Here is a 23,490-nt window from a genome sequence, read left to right on the forward strand (position 1 = left end):
GATGTATTTAATTATTATTGAACTTCAACACGCAGTAAAAATAATAATTCCCTCAAAGAAACACGAAACACCTGTTTTAAGTTATGTATAGTTGTACTCAGATAAAAACAACAATGAGAAACAAGTTAATCATGTTTTGATTTTAGAAAACATATGTAAAATAATGTAGTCGCTAGTAAGCGATGAATAACAAAAACTATTATATCAAATTCAAGGCAATGGTAACACGTGGCAAGACAATTTTCTGCTATAGTCCTAAAACTTACTAAATAGACTTGAAAACCGGTCTCAATAGAGTTGGATTTGTGACTATGACATGAAAAAATAGAATGGGATGCAATAAAAAAAAAAGACCTACCGCAAATAATTACAAACATTTTACCACAACACGTCGACCACCTTGAACGCTGTAACTTGTTTCAGTATTTCTACAGAATATGTTGTTAGTTAGTGAATACAAATATTCCTGGATAGATTGGCACTTTGATAGCTATCATTCAAAACTAGAAAGATTTAGCATACGTTTAAAATATAGTAATTCTAAAGATTTCATCCGAGAAAAGAAATTTCAGCCAGCATGAGGCAATGGAACACTTTGCTTTTTGAGAAAGCTCTGAAGGTAAGATTTAGACATTAGAATAAATTAATAAACACAGATGAAGTTAGATTTAGATTATATCTCCCAAATACTCACTTTATAAAGTACAACGTTTAGTTTAACTGTTTCAACGTGAATGTCAAAGATTTACAAATTAGATTACTTAAATCATAACAAGAAAACTTATAACTATCCCATTGCATAACAATTTTACCATTGAATTGGATCATAACTGTTGATAGTAGACAAGACACAAACTAGGATCGGTGTTGGAGAGAAAAACAAATCCGAGCAAACAAGTTAAACATCTTACGTTCAAAACTAATATCCTATATGAAAGCATATTCAATAGTGTTTATATGAGAAAGACCAGGTCAGGTCAAATACAGCTTCTAGTCCGAATATTGTCTTATCTTTTAGTAGATTTTATTTATGTTAAAATTTCAAACAAATACAATTTGTTAACTTAAATTTTAAACAAAAATACTACTTAAATTATATTAGGATAAACTCGAATTTTTCTTATTGAAAAAAAACTAAATGATGGATGACATGAAGTGACATCTAATTAATTATCAATATTTCACTAAGTTGAGAGACTTAAATATGTGATATACAACAGAAATATCTCACAATATATTAAAGGTTAAGTGCCAGAATATAAAAACAAAGAAACAAGTGTTCATACACCGGAATTGACATAGAAAAACATTGTCACGTAGAATATACTTTAAAGACTTCAAGAGATCAAATCGAATTATTAATTCACAGAAACTGGTAACTGCAAAAAATAAAATAACTTGGACATCAAATTTTTGGGAAATGCGGATTCAGTTTAATCAAAACGAAAACAACACAAAATCTAGCATAGAGTCTTAATAATACTCCTTGATATCAAAACATACAAGGAGAGATAGAAAAGCTATCGGGTAACTAAGAATGGGCAAAATGAAGAATGTTATATGTATATATAATGATTAAGGCTAGAAGAAACACAAAGAGGAACTCAACATCAGAAAAGTAAAATTAAATAGAATGCTTTGATTTCAAGTTTCAACACGACGATTGGTTGACAGTATAAATAGTACAGAGTGATATTATTTTAGTCTCCTATGAAAAATCTAGACTTGAGAACCTGCAGAAGCAAAACATAGATATAAAAAATATGTGAATTAAAACAACTTGAAACTTGTAGTACAAATTGATATGTATATATAAACATATAAGAACCTCATATATGTTGAGAATTTAATTAGTCAAATTATAATTGTATACTGAAATGTGATTGATGTTAAATTCTGATAATTAAGATTTGGAGGTTTCAAAATGCGGTCTGTAACGGTTTAACTGATGATATTACATATCATATAAAAATACTAGAATCCGAGAGAATGCTCTAATAAAGACAAACTCCAAGCATGCTTTTCTTTATATAGTTGTGTACGTTATAATGTTAAACTCTAATCTATATCACATCTTAATCTCTCATTCTATTTGTTGTAATTTTCAGATATATCTTGAAAATTATAACAAAAGTTAGCCCCAATTACCTTTTGTATTATTATACTTTCATTCAACAGTTACCAGTTAATTTTTTTAATCTGTCACCGTTTTCATTATTGTCCTCAGACAGTCTGTATGTGATTACAGATGCTGGGATATAACCCTGGGCTTCGTAATATAAAGGTAGTTGTGGTATATACTAATACGACCTTTCGCTCCAGTGGGACTTGATTCGACTTATTACTCTTTTGTGAGGAATAACAAGGTTTCACTGACGTCTTCACTGGCTGAGTTAGTTTTCTCTCGTGTAGTTCGCATTCTACTGTTTCAATGTTACTCCATTTCATTGTGTGATTTTTTTCTTTGGCAAGAAAGATTGTTAGATATTGTTCAATATTTCACAGTCTAGTTTGTACATGCTGTATTGTTTTTCTGAATTATAACTTTTACTGACCTCTTTTTTTTTTTCTCCAACACAGTAGTCTACATTACTACAGTATGTTGCGTATTTAGGTGTTTTTATGTGGGCTAGTCCTAATTGTACAATGTTTTGACTTCTGAAGAGTGCTAGATTTATGTTGTTTGCAAGCCATTCAAATATATTTTGAGAACGTCTGGCATAGGGGCGTATGATTGGATATCTGTAACATTTCTCGCGCTTATTTTAGACAATTGTGATCTTTATTTATTTATCAAGTAGTCAGGATATCCGTTCTCAAACAGTGTCTCAGTTGTTTATTTTGTTTTATCACTTTCATTCTGGTTATTAAGCAGTCAGTAATGTCCGTTTTTGTATTGTCATGGTGATGTTTTATAGTCAGGATCTGTGGTATTTGTGTAAATTATTTTGACTTAGGAGTATTACTGTCGAGGTTCTCTGTAAAGCGGTTCACGAAAGTTACAATCCTGTTTCTAGACTGTGCTCATATTACGAAAGTGAAGTCAACGGATTTGTGGAAGTCCTTTGGATTTTCAGTAAGGAGTTCAAATTATAAGTTATATTTCCGTAGAAATTGTGAGATGAGTGTGTTGCTGTTTTTTTCTTAGTTTTTGACGTTTTTTAAGTTACGGACAAAGTATATATGTGTAGATATGTTAGGAAATACATTTAGTACACAAAAACCGTTTGGTATTATTTACCAAGGCGAGATTAGGTTAATCTACATTTAACTCGAGTATCTTAAAGACACTGTTGTTATATGGTCAAACTTTACAAGTAAGATTCTGGACAACAGTCACCGATTTTACTTATGACAGAAACAGAATTACGTGACACACTTTTCTTGTACAACTCATAAACAACAGGGGTTTACATAAAACCCATATATGCTGCTAACCACTTTACTATAGATTAATCCACCTAACAGAGTAAAAACGGGCAACGTTATACTGACTATCTAGTGTTCAGAATAGAATTTTTTTAATATAGACGATGCTAAGGTGAGTGAGTAAACCACCTAAATATTCATTGGATAGCTCAACAATATACGTATAATATCCCAAAGAAATAAAAGTACCAGCAAAATTCAGGAGTGCAATAAACTTTGTAATTATGAAGTATCTGAGATGCATACTAGTTCCAGAGTATATTACGTTATAACTGAGAAAACCATGAATAAAATCGTGGAATATATGAGTAAACACGAGGCAAATAGATAGAGGAAACTTCTTGCTTCAACATGTTTGATAAGAAACTCAGCCAACCAATTATCAAAAGTTAAAGTAGCCTAGAAACCCCTCTTGAAAACAATTAGCCGAACCATGTTTTAAACAAGTGAAAGCCTGCTTTTCTAATAGGAAAGTTCAGGCTGAAATAATAACTCCTTTACCACAATAGTTTTTTTAATAGCTTCACTAAACATGGTAGTAGATTAGCAGCCAAAACAAAGGGTAAAAACGAATTTATAACTAGTTACCAGAACAATAATAAAAATGAAAAAGTTGTCATTATTAATTAGATGGTGCAGCTACTAATCACTACAATAATCGGTATCAAATCACCGTAACTTTATCGTAGATACAAACCTTATGCTTTTTGTAATGACTGAAAGCTTGGAAAATTAATAAATATGAAATTAAATTAATAAATATGCCACAAATGTGGATTTTATTAATGTCCCGGAAAATTTGAAAACTATTTGTAAGAGTACGTCATATATAAAAAAATTATATATACTGAACTTATTAGATATGTAAGATTTGATACCTGAAGTAATTTTAATTACTGTTAAACATCTAATATCTGTCAAAATTCAGATCATTAAGCCTCCTATAGTGTTAGATCATCAAGCTAGTTCATGTTCGGTCGTCCTTTTGCATGGGTTAGTTTGTGGGTGCCTCTGTTATTCCAATGATAATACCACTACCAAATTTTATCTATATTTTTATGAAATTACAGAAAGTCCAAACTTAATGTGAATGACGTCATAAATTCTGGAAATTTTGGTTATGAAATAAAATTGTTTGGGCACTAGTTTAACCATATATTGGTTGATCAGTTTGTTAAGATCTATGGATTTTCTTAGACCTGGGCTTGGCCTGAGCTGCGGATAAGAACCAGATTGATGTAGTGATGTACCAGATGATCCGTGCAACGCCCTGAATGAACATGACAAGCGACTTCGTAGTCGGTATTAAATACACGGGGAATGCCAAACAAACAAACCAAAAGAGGCAAGATTGTGGTGCACATATATCAAGTGCTACAGTCACCAAGACAGTTTCATTGGTTGGCTTTTCCAAAACATCTCTCATTCATCAACTATTGAAAAGGTCAAATAAAACGCATACTGCAAGTAATAATTGTGAACGGTGAAAAAAGAGGAAAAGATAGTTGGACAGGTAAAGTTCAGTCGTCACCAAACAATACACCAACTGATAGATAAGTTAGTGCATGGCAATTCACACCAATCTTCAGTCGTACGTTGTGAAGAACTTGTAAAAAACGGTAAAAGGCAGGAAGAGACTGTTGTGTAAACCATCACATTCAGTTACCAATCATGAACATTACCTTGAGTGGTACACGGTATAGACATTGAACCATTAATGATCGGTAAAGGTGATTATTTCCAATAAATCACACAATATTTTTTTTGCACGGACTGGGAAGACAAATAAAATAAAACAAGAAGAATAAATTATTCATGTGATTTCAAATATCCTGAAGATGGAGTCATAGTTTGAAACATGTTTTCTTGACATATTCTGGTTACTCTGTTCCTTTTAGAGAGCAAAATTACCTCAAGATAATTTCTGTTCAAATTTATCTAACTATGCTTAATATGTACCTTACCGAGTATAGCTAAGTTCAAGACAAAAACTGTTTATGCATGGTATAACAAACTTCAGACATCTCAAATTGCCACCACAGTCCCTGGTGCTTGTAGATCCAATAGAGTGTCTGTAGGGAGAAACTTCCAAGACATATTCGTATTAACGATCCTCTGCCCACCTGTGTTTATAAGTTACGTAGATCATTAATTAGTGAGCGGCTCAACCCCTCAGGACACCTTTCAGCACCTTGTGGATTATTTGCCACTTCGTATCATGGCCGTTCAACCAGTTATTTGATATAGGTCCTCATAAAGTAGTCAGACAGTGTAATAACTTTTATACAAAGAATTGTGTAGATAAAAAATGCACAAATTCTTATATTGCAGCTGGAGATTTTATCTTATTTTCTTAAAGAAATGGATCGTCATTTTCAAAACAAAATAAGACTAAGAAAATATTTGCTACATGAATGAGTATAAACTTGTGTTTTGCTACAGTACAAAACGAAAATTTAATTTCAAAATAACGGTGAACACGTTTAAATCTACTAAGTTTTTTCTACATCTATTGAACAACAAAGAATAAGTAAGTTATTCATAAAAACGTAGAAACTTTTCCTTCATTCTTTAACCTTTTCCAATCTCTGAGTTTCTATATCATATATATATATATAAACACGCACATATACATGCATTAATGTATGTGTGTGTGTCTGTGAGAGAGAGGGAGAGAACGTGAGTTACTTTCTATACAGCTGAAATATTCCAATATTATATTAAAAAACGCTGCATATGACAAGAATGTTGGAAGGATCCTGTATTGGAATTCAGAATGTATGACACTTATATATGTAGGGCCATTGTAATCGAGTTCGAAGCATCTAAAGAATTCTGAAAAAAAAGCATCTAATTAAAAATCCCTAAGCTACTGAAGTGGAAATAGTGCTGGAACTTCCTTGTATGGCGGAAAGTTACTTTGTTTGTATTGTATTTTGTCTATAGATCACGTCTTAAAATAAAATGTTCAATAGCAATCGTTTCTTTGTTCTTTAGAAAATAATTATTTATCAGATCTTAAGAAAGTTGAATGTTTTTTTACACTTTTTTCAAAAAGATATTATTTATATCACTTTAATTATCAGCGTCAATAGCTTTCGTACTTTTACGAAATATTACTTAAGTGTTAAATAAGCTGTCTTTTTCATTTGTCATTTGATATATTGATTTATTTCGATGCTACTTTGTTTTGCACAGATCTCCACTGTTAGACTTTTTTTTCGAATAAAGACACATTAGGAAAAGGGACATCGGACTTTAGTGTCGTAGGCTCAACACTATCTGCATTAGACGTGATAGACTAGAGGAAATGCAGCTTGTCAACACCACCATCCTCCGTAGGCCCGGCATGGCCAAGCGTGTTAAGGCGTGCGACTTGTAATCTGAGGGTCGCGGGTTCAAATCCCCGTCGCACAAAACATGCTCGTCCTTTCAGCCGTGGGGGCATTATAATGTGACGGTTAATCCAACTATTCGTTGGTAAAAGAGTAGCCCAAGAGTTGACAGTGGGTGGTGATGACTAGCTGCCTAGTCTTACACTGCTAAATTAGGGATGGCTAGCGCAGAGAGCCCTCGTGTAGCTTTGCGCGAAATTCGAAACAAACCAAACCATCCTCCATCTCGTGGACTACTTTTTTTACCGACCAATATTGGGATTGACATTTTAATTCCTCTACGGCTGGAATGAAGAAGCAGATTCCTAACCACAGAAAAAGTGATGGAAAAGTAGTCTTATCATTTTCGAAGTTACAATTTGAGGCGTGTTTTAAATGTTGTTGTGTCTATGTTTATAAATCATGTCGTGACTTTATAAAGTTTTTTTTTTTGTTTCTTGCAAAGTTACACGAAAGCGATCTGCGATAGTCTTCCGTAATTTAGCAGTGTAAGACTAGAGCAAAGGCAGCTCTCTGGCTTCCCTTTTGCCAACGAATAGTGGGATTGACCATCACATTATTACGCCCTTCACGGTTGAAAGGGTGAGTATGTTCGGTGTGACGGGAATTCGAGCCCACGACCCTCAAATTACAAGTCGAATGCCTTAACCACCTTCCATGCCAGGCCTTTGGTAAAGAAACAAGCTTATTTAGAAGGTAATACTGGACAAAAAAAAATAAGAGACAAAATCAGCGGCAGTGATGGATTTTGTTTTTCATAAACGGATATTTAATGATGAATCAGTTCATGCATTATATTTAACGAAACTTTTCTATATAGACCAAGTGAGCTCAGCATGCAACGTGTAGAAATAGTGTTTATTTATATGTATGACAAACTATAAAGTTAAATTTAACGTATAAAGAAAAGAGAGAATAATGCAACAGAACTTGTGTACCTTTGATTAAGAAAAAAAACGTTTTAGAGAGTCATGGCTTCCATTAGTCCCTGCGTCGCAGATCTTGCACCACTGTTCCCATACTGTAATATATACCTAACTTCTATTTATATATTTCACATATGTGCTAATCTGACCTAACTTCGTGAGATATAATTGGTGTTATAGCTGAAAATGTCCTTGATAGCAAGTGTAGCTATTTAATTATTCAGTACATTCTATTTAATATAATTTAGGCTTCTTGTTGATGAATTTATGACATTTTTATAAATTATTTATTTAATTGTTTAAATATTTTGGTTCCTTTCTATATAGATTTTTGTTTGTTTGTAGTTAAGCACTGAGCTACACACTAGGTTATCTGTGCTGTCGCAACCACAGGCATCGAAACACAGTTTTTGGTGTCCAGATACTTGTTTCTGTGCCAAATCTACTTTTGATTAGAAGTTATGAAAAATGATTGTGTCTGGGGATGGCGTTTGAAAACTAAATGCAGTTGTACGTTATATTAACAAATCCAACATATAATAGCTGTTGTTGCACATGCAACGTTTGACACTACGGAAACAATGTTTAATATTTTTAAAATCAACCATTCAATAGTACAGTCTCACATCATGGATAGACTTATAGCTAAAGTAATGCGTCCTAAATTATTTTAAGGAAGGATGCATATGGCGAAATTATTTACAGGTATAGGGTCAACGTGTACGACATTTTTGAGATGGAAAACCACGCCTCAAAAACCCGGAAAAACACCGTAATTTACAAAGTGGATACAATAAAACCAAAAACAATACAATAAAAACGGATACTTCACATTCAACAATATAATAAACAACAGTCAGAAGTTGACGAATTCTCACGAATTTAGAGATCATAAATTTCCAACCACATTTCAAATAGTTGACTCTTTTCAAATATGGCCAAGAAAACTGGGATTAATACAATCCCATTCTATTACATATCTGCCGGTTTATCTGATATTGCGTCAATAAATTCTTTGGCGTTCTTAATCATAAAACCGAACATCAACAATTAACAAAATAGATCAAAAGGTGGCACTAGACTGGAACGTGTGTTTTTATAAAGTTTGTTTAACATTCAGAACAACCATATTTTACTGCTATGTTTGTTGTTTCCTTTTGAATTTTGTTGATATTCGTTTAGTTATTTTACTCCAGAGGGCTAATGTGGTACTGTTTCTGTTAAAAACATCTCTTATAATAAGGAACTGTCTTTCCAACGAATTACTTTTTCATGTTATTTTTCTGAAAAATGTTTTCAAATAGAATGGTCAACGAATAAAAAAATAACATTAATTTTATTTTTAGCGCAAACAGAATAAACATATTTAAATAATATCTTAATACCTGAAATATGATACTCACTGGAATTTCTATCAATAAATGAAAGTAATAATCGTGCAATAACGGGGAAATTGTTATTTCTAACTCTTCAAAGAGACCTTAATAGTACATTTTAAGCTCCTGCAGTAGTAGATTATTTATATAGTGCCCTAAGACAAATTAGCTCGAGTAGCAGGAACGCTGATTTTTTTATCATCCTGTTGGACATAGAATTTAATCCGGGTTATGTTATTGGTGAGGTATTATAAACATAGGAGCATGTCAGTAATGTATGTAAATGTCCAGAAAGAAAGTGATACTTCATACCGTATTCGACATACCACAAGGTTTTACACTTTATAAAGTCGGCCCGGCATGGCTAGTTGATTAAGGCGCTCGACTCGTAAACTGAGGGTCACAGGTTCGAATCGCTCTCATACCAGAAATGCCCGCCCTTTCAGCCGTGGGGGCGTTAAAACGTGATGATCACTATCAATATTCGTTGGTTAAAAAAATAGCCAAGAGTTGGGGTGGATGGTGATAACTAGCTGCCTTCCCTCTGTTCTTACATTGCTAAATTATGGACGGCTAGCTCAGATAACTTTAGTGTAGCTTTGCGCGAAATAAAAAAACAACAAAAACTTTATAAAGTCATGAGGTATGATTTATAAATAATCTAAACATAACAATATTTCAAATATTTCTTAAATTGTAACTTCAAAATGGTAAGACTAATTTTTCCATCGCTTTTCCTGTGGTTAGGAATCTTCTTTTCCATTTCAGCCATAAAGGAATGAAAATTTCAATCCCAACATTCGTTAGTGAAAAGTAGCCCAGGAGATGGAGGATGGTGATGTTGACTAGCTACATTTCCTCTAGTCTATCACGTCTAAATTAATGACGTCTAATGCAGATATCTTCGAGTAGTTGGCGCGATAACTCAATAAACAAACAAACTATCGCAATTACTAATGAGACACGTTTAAAATACGACCGGTCATTCAAACTATTTTTTAAATAAACATTTGTTATAAAGGGGGTGGTTAAAAAGTGGTTCCCTTGAAATGGTTGTTAATTTTTTATTAGATAACAGAAAAATATGTAAATGTATACATTTTTACAACGCACTTGAAGAGATCTGTTCAAATGTATCATATCCTACGTTTAACACTGGCTGCTATCTTAAACGCCTGAAATTCTTATGATTTTAGTTATATTTTCTTATAAAAAGTTTTTTAGTTTTCAGATCCATTTATTCGAATTAGACAACAAAATTATCAAGCAAGTTTCTCTGCAAAAATTGAAAGTAAAAACAAAACTCAAAATAACACAAACCAGTTTCACAAGTTACTATTTAGTTGGCATTCCCTTGGACTTCATTGCTGTTTCACATCGATATGACATGCGTTCAATGAGTTTGAACAAATATTCCCAAGTGATTGACTGCCATCCTTCGAGTATTTCAAAACGTTCACCTTTCATGTTTGGCTTGCGATCTTTCGTTAATCGGTTTAACTCAACCCATAAATTTTCAATTGGATTGATAGCAGGTGATTGACCTGGCCATTCTATAACATCAATTCTCTTTTAACGATTCCACAATTGCAGATAAACTTGTTTGGTCATTTTGTAGGTTAAATGGAATAAGAAGGTATAATAAATGTAGGCTATCACTTCCAATCAGTTTCTTCTTCAACCCAGTTCAGCGTGATAGAAGTAGTTAGCATCAATTAGTCGGCATTTATGAGCCTCACATACTATATGGCAGCACTAAAGGTTGCAAGATATGGTTCGTAAAATGTGTTGCGTTTCTCATTGCAGACTGTAAAAGTTTGTCGTTTCCTTCAGTGCTTTATTCCATAATTACCTCTTCACAGTTATATGTTTCACACTTCTGTAAAAAAAAATCGAGATAATGGTGTTGCATTTAGTTCCAGGTTCATTCAAATGAATATACAATTTTTGAACGACTGTACCTTGAAACACGATTCATATGTAAGAGAAAAATAGAATTCCTTGTGTTATTGTTCTATTCGATATGTGCCTGAAATTATTTTAGACGAGCTGTTTATGCTTAGCTGTGGCCAAAATGCACTTCACTGGGTGTTTGGAATACAGACATCTTTGTGGAATCTGTTATAACTGTCTATACACTGACACGGTTTCCAGTTACGACTGCCAACATTTGATTCGGTCTTAAAACAGGTACCCTACAATTGCAGTGAGCCATAATCACCACGTAACAGTTGTTTTCTAGTGTTTTAGGTGATGACACGCCTTTTCCACTTTCCAATATTTACTATTGATTTGAATGGTAATCTACATCCAGCATCCAAAATTGTTTTAGCTAAGTTGCAACAGTTTCTTGTGAATGAACTATTTCTTTCCACACAATGGCTCTCATCAAGACTGAAATATTAAAATGTCTTCTTTGAGTCAAAGCCATAGGTTATTAACATTTTGTAGCACATTACGTTCGTGACTCAATTCAAGATGTAAACAGTAAGAAGATTGTGTGAGACCACAACACACATAGCAGACTGAATAACCAATTATTTATATTTCATTCCAAATGACCAATAACCTAATGCTTCATTGAGAGGAAGGAATATAGAACATTATGTTATGACAGTGATTTTGTTTGTCATAGCTGAAATATTGCACACTTTATAACATATATTTCAACGACCCGTTCTAGGTATTGGTTTAATATTTACCTGGTAATCATTAGCATGTAGTTTAACTTACAGAAATTTACATAATTACTCGTTAAGATACTTCTTAAGCACGCAAATGATCATTTAAAGAGCATCGTTTATAGGCTTGATTTGAAAAAAAAGATAGGGAATATATATACGTGTGTTATACTTGAAATACATATTTTTGTTTCTTTAACGTTCGTATGCATTTTATATATATTGCTAATTTAAACAGACCGCTCTATAATTCTGTGTGAAGATATAAGAATAGATTGGAGTATAAAAAAAATTATTAGCCACTAAATGAAAACAATTTTCAAACATTTTGAGCGAAAGGGATTTAATTCAATGCAAATAATAGAGAGTTCTTTGTTCGACTTGCTGAAGAGAAACATTAGTATCACGCTATAATCGGTAGTTTCTCACGGGAACTAAGTCACCTGGCAGGAGGGAAGAGCCACGTGGAACAAGTCTTGATTATTCATGATCTAGGAATCCAACTATCTGTAGAAAACCTCAGCTCATTTCAAGTTCTCTAAAAAGTTTGTTTTTCAATTTTGTTGGAGAAGGGAATAGAAATTGACAATAACAGATTACTTGTATATGTATATATATGTGACAGTTGTAATATTTTCTATTATTCTTCAACATCATTAGAAAATTATATCCACGAATATATAGTATGAACGGTTTGACGGTAACTGGAAATCACCAAACCCAAAGCAGTCTTCGTCAAGTTTTAACTTTCACGAGAGAGAGAGAAAAAAAGACACCTGCTTATTTACAGTGGAATTTCATGAAGCAAAAATGTAAATGTAGATGGTTTGAAAAGTACACAATTTGGTGGAAAAAATAGATATTTTCAAACAGTATGAAAGAATTAATTGGCAGCATTAGTATTAACTTCTATTCAAATGCTACGCAGATCTAAACTATTCTTGGTGAATAAAGACCAGCACATTTGTCATTAACGTAATTTAGAAAATTCTTTAAGTATACAATACACTCACGAAAAATTTAAAGTATTGAGTAATAGAAGAATATAGTACTTTATAATATTTATATATGGTGTTTTGTTTTTAAAATGACTACGTTTAATTACACCTAAATTTATAAAATTACTGTCGTAACATGTGCCACACATGTGTTTATATACTTATTTAGACGACGGAACAATTGTCTAAATATAAAATTTGTGAAAGAATAATGTTTCCTATTACAGTTGCACCAAGCTCATGGCATGTCAGCTTGGTGCAAAGCTACACAATAAGTTATTTGAACTCTGTCCATAATGCAGAATTGAATGTGTGGGCTTTATTATAGCAAAAAAAAAACAAAACACATTTGACTGTCTGCTGTATCCAACGAAGGAATCGAACGACAGATTGCAGCGTGGTGAATATAAAGACTTACCAGTGTCCCTCTGGGAAAATGGGAAACTGAACCCATAATTCTAGTATTGTAAGGCCGTAAACTTATCGATGACCCACCAAGGGACAAATTTTAAATACAAAAACGAAATTATTGGTGTTTCTATGGTTATTAAATTATTTTAAGTGCAAATAATTATTATGCAATGTTTGTAGCACAAGCAAATTAATGAGCCAAAATGTTATGTATAATTGTTTTGAAAAATAAAAGTATTATTCTTTCTTTCCTTTTCTACTGTTTTTACTAAGAGAAAACTATTAGGAAAAAGCAGGGAACACAAATATTAACAAAGAAGTATTGTATTGTAATTTAGTGCACGTTTGACATAAAAATATTCAATAAAGAAACTTAACTTATCTCAACGTATTTGCCAAAATCGTAAATTCAACATGAGCTCAGGAAGTTCAACGTTTATGTGCCTTACTTTACTACAATTGGTTAGATGGCGATCAGAAAATGCTCAACAGGGGAAAAAATTTAAAGTCGTTAACTGGTATGTTGATTTGAAATAAATTGTTCTCTTTCTTCGCTTAAAACTCCCTAAAGGCAAATGTGTGAGACTTAAGCACCTAAACTCTTAGCAAAAACATAAATACTATTCAGTTTCAGTTTCTTGTATCTTTACAACAGCGTTCAGTAATTTTGTTGAAACCGAGAGCCTCAGTAAATATGACAACCACCTTACGTTGTAAGTAAAATACTTTTATTTTTTCCTAATAATTTCACTTGAGCAAATGTTAATAATTTTATAACAAGTTAATATATTTACATGTTTTTAAAGGGAGAAAACTTTATTTAAAAACTTAATTGATAAAGACAACCTTGCATAAAATATTTGTATTGGAATATTAAAAAATAAATAAAAGTATCATTCCACTAGGTGGCATACTAGATAAACATCAACAAAACTGAAGAAAAATACATTTTGAGACACTTTACGAAAATATTATTTATTACACAAATAAGAAAGGATCAAATTCAACATGATAAAGATACACAAATGTGTATGAAATCATGTTTTGTTTTTTTCAAAACCACATTCACAATAGTGCTAATTGTGCTTGCAAAAGCAGTTTGCCAAGGCTTCTGAAAATTCTGTAGCTAAGAATTTTAAATACGTAACAATAGTTTATTTTCCGTTTAATACTTAATACAAGTGAAAATATCCATAATTTCAACTGAGGACACTCTGTTGCTTGTTATTAGTTAAATAAAAATAATAACACTTCAGTGCTCAATGTCACATGGAATGATATATGATAGTGTGATCATTGCTTGGTTATTTATTGGATATCCAATAAATAACATCCAATAACATTGGATATTTCCGTTACTTATTCTCAGATTATGAAAGTTTTACCAGTAAATAAACAAAACAATGGTTATTTTAGAAATGGATCTAAATATTGTTTAAGTTTCTTGAAATTATTTAAGAGATTTACTTTTATCAACACAACCTTAAACAAACTAGTTACGAGATGTACTAGTAAATCTTAGTATTGAAGATACTTTTTCCTCATCAAAGAGGAAAACTCTTTATTGGATTTTATGTTGATTTATGTGAAACATTTGGATCTGGTAGAAGTTGTCGATTTATGAGTTCGTTAACACGTGAACTGTTGAAGTCTTCTAGTTTTAACACACTATTACAAGATGATTTCATGAAATCACATGTAATCAGTTATAGTGTGTAAATTATTCGTATGTTCTGTAGTTTTATCAATGATGAAACACCAGGGTGAATTCTCAGATAAATTCACTTCAATGATCATAATTACGTTAAATATATTAGTACGCTAATAATATTCTGAAAATACATTGTCATGTCTATTGACGTGCAATATTATATATCAGTTATTTTAGGGTGAAGCTGTACTGGAATGAAGCGCCACCTTTTTATAGTTGTTAATTGAAGGTTCTACTAACGTAAATACTACGTTCATAAAAATATGCACGCGTCAAACGTAATTGTCTTTATTTTCATCAAACTGTTTTCAATATATTCCACCCAGTACAATGAAAACTATAATATGGATTCGATACCCCGAATCTTCAACAGATTAATGTTTAACTCGTGTGCACTTATCTAACTTGAAAGGAACGTAAAGGATTGGAGTGTGCAACTAAAATTACTTTTTATGTCAAAAATAGCGAAGAAGAATAGTGGAGTTTAAACTGTAACAGCAAAGAAAATGTTCAACTAACATCTTCGTCCTCGCTCCGACGACTTTCAATCGATATCGATTTTTTATACGGAAGATGTAAATGTAAATTTTTCTCAGCTTGGGTTTGGTGGTTACGTTCTTTATTGTACACGAGAGAAGCTATTGTTTGGAAAACCTGCAAAAAATCTCAGGTTTGGCAGTTAATTGATTCTCTTTTAAATTGAAGTTTATTTTATACTCTAGAAAAATAATTACGCAGTCTCAATTTTTACAGTACAAAGTGTGATGCTTCAAACAGGTAAGAGTCTCTCCATCATCCAGCTACTGCGTTGTAGAATACTATCATGCTAACATGGGGATTAAAATCGATATTGCAACAGACATAAGCTTGAAAGTAGTTTTACGTTGTTAAGTGTAAGAGAGGTGGTTGAGCTTCTCGTTGGCGGCATCGGCAGATCCGCCATATTTACGTTTTAACATTACAGTTTTAACATTCTTTACAACACTTCTTCCATGTGTTTCTCTCTCTCTCTCTATATATATATACATTGCAGCTTTTAGGAGTTAGGAGTTTAAACCAGTAATGGTTTCTTCAACAAACCACAGAACGGGTTCACGGGTTTCATTGTCTGATGTGTGAAGGAGGTTCTCATGTTGAGTTTGTAAAACAGCGTCGAATGACAAACCCTTCACCTCAACCCATGCGTCACTGAATGATCTCTCGTTTACCCCCTTCCTTCCTGGCGCGTTCGTTAGACAAGCGGCAGCCCTAATCAACGCTCTCGAATCAATGAGTTTCATATTTTATGCAAATACTGCGTCACCGCTTCACCTGATTGGTTAAAGAATATCAACAACAAAAAAATTGTTCATGCGCAATTTGAGGACTGGATGGGTTAATTTTCCTGGCATATTGGGAAGCTAAAAGGGCGTCTAGATGAAGCTTTACATAAAGCACATTGGTCACAATCTAAAACCGAGCCCGCCTCCTGCGCTTCCAAATTTGCATCTCTGCAAATTCAAAAACATATATGTCTGGCTCTATGATGGATAATTTAGTAAGAAGCAAGCATGAATAAGACGATATACAGAACACGAAATGTTTCAGTGTAGTTAAACAAATTTTCGTGGATAGTCACATAAATACAGAATTTTGTAAATGTTCCTGGTTTGTATGTAATAACAGCCTTTCTTGTTGTTGAGCGTGCCTATTTATGTAACATTATAAAGTACAGAGATCCATGATGTATGCTCAGCTTGCATCTTATTCAAGTGTGCATATTTATTGTATTTTCGGACTCTTCTAAAAACCTTTATATCAGGTCGAAACATTTTACCCCAAAATTAATGTCATTTTCAAACGTCTTACATTTGTAAAATTATAGACATTTCTACTAATCGTTTTTCCTTTGTATGTTATTAGTGTTTGAGATCCTTACTATAAGCATAGGTATATAGAATAGTAAATATAAACTATAATGCTGAAGATGTAAGGACTATTAAGACAACTGTTTTATCTGATATCAAAGTACTTTTATATTATCAATTGAAAATGCATTGTAATTTACCACTGAAATACACACTGGTTTTTGAGAATTTAGGTCCTGTTCTTCCTTTACATTTGAAGCAAAAGAAATAAAACAAAAGAAAGAAAAAGAAACCAAAATTATGTATTCATTTATTTATTGAAATATGAATAGTGCTGAATAATTGAACACAGCTTCTTTAGTATTCGGTTATTTAGAAAAACCATAAGGTGTTCTATTTCCTGTGTGTATTGAACATTTCCGTTTTTGTGTTAACTTACGTTTTTTATGTTTGTTAGAATTGATTCGTATAGACGTGTCTGTACTTTGCACAACCATTAAGCGCAGAGCTTCTTACTTCTGAAGCATATGTATTGCACTTTAAATACATTTATGGATGTTACATTGTATTTTACACACAAGGATGTATTTGTACTTCACCTGAACGCTTATAAGTAAAGGTGTTTTGGATGCTTTAAGTTGTCCCGGCATAGCCATGGGGTTAAGGCGCCAGAGTCTTGATACGAGGGTCGCAGCTTCGAATCTTCATCACACCAAACATGCTCACTAAACCCGTTATTCGTTAGTAAGAGAGTAGCGGTGGGTGGTAATGACTAGCTGTCTTCCCTCTATTATTATACTGTTAAAATATGGATGGCTAGCGCCGATAGTCCTCGTGTAGCTTTGCTCGAATTTTAAAAACAAACAATACTTCTTAAGCATATAATATTTATTTAAATTACTATATTTTGAAACACGTGTAGTTTTATACATGAAGATATTTATATTGCGTTTTTACACTTATGAATGTTGTTACGTATTTTAAGCACATGAATGAACGAGTTTGCACCTAACTTCATAAAATTTAAGAAAAATAACGCAAATATTGCTTATTTCATTTTTATACACTCGTAAATATGGGTATTTTAGGCATATGAAGATGTGTTTTTCTACAGTTTTTTATTCTGTTGTTAATTGTGAATATTTCACTTTATGGAAGTTCTTTGTTTTGCAGTCATGTTATTACGCTGTAAATAAAAAGTTCCTTTTTCAAACTTTCGTATAATTATCACAGTGTCCTATTCTCTACGATTAATGAGAATCGTAATTTGTAGCCTACTCTGATAGAAAGTTTTATTATTTAGATTTTACACAATTACAATTGTCATGTGACATTTTAATGTCTTAACATGTGTAGTGAGTTTTTGCTCGCGTGATTTATGCAAGCTGTTTCCAATTGGTATTTAAGATTGTGTTAGCTCTTCACCTATTTTATTGTTTCATCCTGTAAAATTTTGTTCCGTTAATTCCACGAGTTTGTTTATAAACATGATATAGTTTTAATATTTGCCGAATTGCATCCAGCTGACTTGGAGGTAAGCCTGAGAGCTTATAACGCTTAAAATCAGGTTTCGATATTCGCTTTGTGTGTGGAGCACAGAAAGCTAGCTCATTGTTTAGATTTACGCGTAAAGAGACATAAACAATCAAACAAGATTTACCTAATTTAAAGTTTCTTGTACTCTAGTTAGCTAACTATCGTGCCTCTTATATTAAAATCGCTTAGCGAGATAATGAACATTAAGTTATTTACTCACTATATATACAATTATGGCTATGACACAACTACGTCTTATCCTATAACAATGATATTCCTATGACGTACTTCTTTAACTCACATGTTGATTCTCACCAGTTAACCTTGTTCTGTCATATGATCGACTCTGACAAATAAAGTATATAATTTACACTTTGTTCACATTGTAAGATATGTACTTACGAAACATTATTACAACAACAACCTTTTGTATATATTTTCTACTGAGTAACGTGTCTTACTAATGCTATAGCGTTTGGAACAAGATGTTTCAAAATTCTACGTTTTGTTTACTTTACGCTCCGTTGCACTTTGACTCTGTGCATCATTATTTTCTAGTTTTGGACGGTTCTGTACGCTATTACTTCACAATTTATAACATCATACCGTGTTTTTCTTCGATCATGGCTATTCTACAGTTTAGTGTAACCTTCCTATACTATGATTCGAATATTTCTCAGTGAAAATTTTATTTCTTCAATAACAAGTAGTGCGTGTATTACTTTGACGACTTAATATTATATTCGAAGTCACTTTGTTTCTTGTTTCTGCAACACTTCAGAGAAACAGGTTATATCACTTTTCACTACATATGTATTGTGTGTTCAGTTTCTTTTTTGTTCAATGATTTCTCAAGATAAAATAAAAACGCATCTTTCTGCTTCATACCTCACGTTGTAAAAATAAATCGTATGTTCTTCTCATACGGCTGTTACTTTCTTAATTTATTTTCCCGAAAGGAGGACGAAAGCCGCCTGAGGGGTCATCTGTTTTAACCACTCGCGTCAGTAGTGTGTTGTCAGTCAGTCAGTGGACACTAAAATGACGTCACATATGGGAGCTTAATTTTTCAGTTTGTACTGTCATGTCGTCAGTAAAACGAGTCCACGTCATGTATCACGATAAGAATTATGCAGTCTGTAAACTAAAACAAATCAAGACATATGAACTGGAAAAGCAGAAAATAAAAATATTTTTGCGTTACTCTTCATTTTCGTTAATAAAGCACTTTCGGGAACTCTGCGCAAATATATTGAATAGCGAAATACTCTGTCTCGTTCGTGTTCTGTATTTTATGCAGTTTATACAAAAATTTTATGTTGTTTCACTTAAAGTTTTACTTTGTATTAGTGTTCAGTGTGTTGCTTTATCCTTCATTTTCTTAGACGTAAATATAATATATGTCTCGTACCTACTTCATGGACTAACACCTCACATTTTGTGATATATTTTTCTTTCTTCAAATATAATTAGTTCTACCTTCGTGGCAAACCCCACGTTTTCTCATCACTTTAACTTCTTTCTGTCACAACATGATATTATTTTGCTATCAGGGTCGTTTCTTTATCACGTTACAATATTTTTTTGCTTCACGATAGTTTATTTTGTGCATCTCTAGATGTTATGTTATATATTATAGTTTTGGTGGTTTATATATTTAATTTTCTTCTCTTATTTTTATATACACATTAGGTGTGTGCGTATTTATTTATACTCAATAATAGTGGTCTGAGTGGGGCCAGTGTTTAGTGACACGGGATTTGAATCTGACTGTTAATAGTTCGCCTCCTGTTTTCATAAAAATCGCGTGTTTTTTTTTTTCATGTTGTACTGTGATATTGTCTTGTGTTTTCCTATAATTTTGTATGCCATAATTATCACTGGTAATATAAGAATCTGCTTTTGATTTTGGCACAAATTGTTCTTACAAATATTACTTTTGCTTGTGTACTTTACGTACACGATAGTATATCGTTCCCTTTACACAGACGTTTACAAGTAACGTTGTTTTAATATATTTATTAAGAACCTAGCATACTATGTGTCATATTATTATAAAACAAAATGGTTTAGTTCTGACTATTAGGTCACCAGTAGACTGTAGAAAATCCTGGCCTTGAAAGAAATAAGTCGTACTTTCGCTTTTGATGGCTGAAGAAAAGTCAGACATCTGATTTTTATGAAACATTGTGGTGTTTTACAGTTAACTAACCAAATGCTTTAACTTATTCACAAACACGTGTGTCTAAACACGTGTGTGGAGTTTCATAAACATTAATTGTTCGACGCTTTTTTTTCCCTAATATATTACAATTACATTATATGTTCTATTTACATGCAAGACAATATGGAAATGCGTGACATTAACGGCTTTTCTTTTACGTGCTAAAACGTGTTTTTCTTTCTATAGTCTATGTATAATTTATTCTACTTGCCGAAAGTATTTTATTGAGTGAGGAATCCGCTTATGACCTATCAGCTTTAGATTTTCTTCATAAAGCTAGTTTTAATCCGCTTTCCTTTAGAGGTTGTCGGGCATGGCCAGGTGGTTGAGACACTCGACTCGTAATCTGAGGGTCGCGGGTTTGAATCCCCGTCACACCAAACATGCTCGTCCTTTCAGCCGTTGGGGCGTTATAAGGTACGATCAATCCCACTTTTCGTTGGTAAAAGAGTAACCCAGGAGTTGGCGGTCGGTAGTAATGACTATCTGCCTTTCCTTTAGTCTTATACTCCTAAATTAGGGACGGCTAGCGCAAATAGCCCTTGTGTAGTTTGCACGAAATTCAAATCAAACCAAACAAAACCTTTAGCGGTTTCTGCTAGTCAAATGACATGATTAGCAGACAGCCAGTTATTGGAAGTTTTAATTGTTTGAGACGTATAAGCCAACTAATGTTTCAACAGAATTGTAAATTACCAATACTGTTTTTAATGCTCCTAATTGGAGAATATTAAAGGATGTTTATGATTACTTGATATCAGGTTTAGTTAAACAAACCTTTTATATGTTGTTTTTGAATACTTTAGAATAGTTTCTGAACTTATTTTTTGAACAAAATTTATAACTACTAAATCAATGTTTCCCTAGTTCCAAGAAGTTATGAGTGAAAGAAAAGACGAAGGAGAGCATAAAGCAATCTGTAAAGCACGCTGTATAACTGCTATATCGGGTGCCGACAAGGCCTATCGGCAAGTACTAGATTATGATTCCCACCTTGTCTGTCGTTACATTTATATAAACTTATTTGTTCTCTGTCTTAAATGTTCTACTTGAACTCTGTAAAAGTTAGAGTAAACAAATGAAACAAAATTTCTGTTTTTATACGAAGTGAAACAAATAAGAAACAAACACGTAAGTAGAGGCGTAAGTTGTGAGTATTAGACAAGGAGAGGTTTGGGATTAGCTTCTAAATGTGCAGTTTTAAATGTCAGTTACATATTCAATATCTACATACAGGACATGCTATTCACCATATGGCGTAACCACTGTGTTATGATATTCGATACACACACACACAAAACAGTAATGAATGATTTAGTACGATAATATCATACTTATTGTCGTAATAGACGTGTTTTTATCAAGATATAATGTGTTGTTTTAACGGAAAAATATATTTCAAATTGAATGCTAGAAATTTTCTTATTGTAACATCTTTAAACAACCAAGATATCATTTGATCAATACCACTTTAGATTCTTAAAACGTCAGATAAATATCACCTAATGGAAAAGATCATTATAAAACTTGAAATGAATAAATAAATTTTCTTCACATGTTTGGTAGATTACGTAGCATTTTTTTTCTTTCTTACGAAAATAATGATATTATTATAATAGTTTAGAAAGTGGTTTTAACCATGCACTAGAACTCCTTTCGCAATATCAATAATATTCAGAACTTGAGAGACGTCGTGTTGCTCAATTTAAATTGAACAAAAATGTATTAACAACCATCTAAACAAACTGTAATCATTACGACTACATTTTCCCCTTTTTACGGTGGAGATCTCGTGATGATTTGTAGCCAGTGTGCTATGCCTGAAACGTGTTCACGTGCTGGCCTTACGTGCAACTTCCAACCTCGTGCATCACGCACGTCACTTGAAAGGACTGCAACCTTCTTCACATCCAGAGATTTTTCATTTGATGAATTGTAGTTTAGTCTTTCTTATAAACTATACTCGGCCAATTCCATATTTTAGGCCTCTGAAAGAAAATTGTAGATAAAATACAGCACCACCTGGTAAGGGAAACGTTCGTCATTACTTTCTGATTTGCATAATCAAATGTTTTCCAGTTAGGCGTGATCGAACATTGAACGACAAGAAAATTAGAGGCGAAGTACTTCTACCAGTTAGATTGTAGAATCTTCGAGAGAAAGAAAATAACAACAAAAAAGAAAACGGCGTCATTGTAAGAGAAAGAAAGAAAGAAAGAGAAATAACTATTAAAAAAATTGAGTAAGACGGAATGTTTCCGCACGAAAAGAGCAAATTAACATCAAAAGTTCCTCTATTTATACTCTCTTATGTATGTATATATCAAAAAGATTAGCCTAACAGGATATATTAAATATATTACCTTTATATATATTTAGGCCTAGTAATGACCAGCGGATATCTGAAAAATGTATTCTTATTTATTATAAGAACACTCAAGCGCAAAACTATGTTCTTAAGAAGACATATATATTTATTGTTGTTGTATATTTATTTGTAGTTCAATATATTCGATAACTTGCTATTTCTAAGCGCTTGGATTAAATCTTTTTAATACCCAAACCATTAAGCAAATCACGTTGGAACTTTCAGAGTTAATAAACAATATTCTAAACATTAACAGATTACACGTGTAACGCAAACAAATTAGAAAAAAGTCGCTTAAGTGATTACTTAGCTTTGGCAGTTGTTATTCGCGCAGTTAGTGTGGAAATAACCTAGGAATGTCACGAAACAGTTACGATGTTGAAAATATGTATGTATATATGGTAGTGCTTACGAAAATTACTGTCCAGATGGATGGATGTATTTCATCAAAATTTAACCGCGTGATAAGTAAGCCGTGGTTTCTCTTCAAATTTATGGAGGCTAGAATTATTCTAAAATTATGTGTCAATATGAAGCATTTAAACACATTTGACGCCCAAAGATTTTGAAGTTATCTTAAAGAGACTT

The 23,490-nt window shown here is 32.6% G+C and overlaps 1 long non-coding RNA gene across 1 annotated transcript in view; it reads left to right on the top strand.

Moving 5' to 3' along the window:
• The first annotated feature begins 414 nt into the window (after nt 1-414).
• Nucleotides 415-23,490, top strand: part of LOC143230909 (uncharacterized) — a 182,241-nt gene continuing 159,165 nt past the window's right edge. Inside the window, exon 1 of the long non-coding RNA XR_013016680.1 lies at nt 415-619. This is a non-coding gene — a long non-coding RNA (uncharacterized LOC143230909). The remainder of the gene's footprint in view (nt 620-23,490) is intronic.

Source organism: Tachypleus tridentatus, chromosome 10 (assembly GCF_004210375.1).
Source record: "Tachypleus tridentatus isolate NWPU-2018 chromosome 10, ASM421037v1, whole genome shotgun sequence".
NCBI lineage: Eukaryota > Metazoa > Arthropoda > Merostomata > Xiphosura > Limulidae > Tachypleus > Tachypleus tridentatus.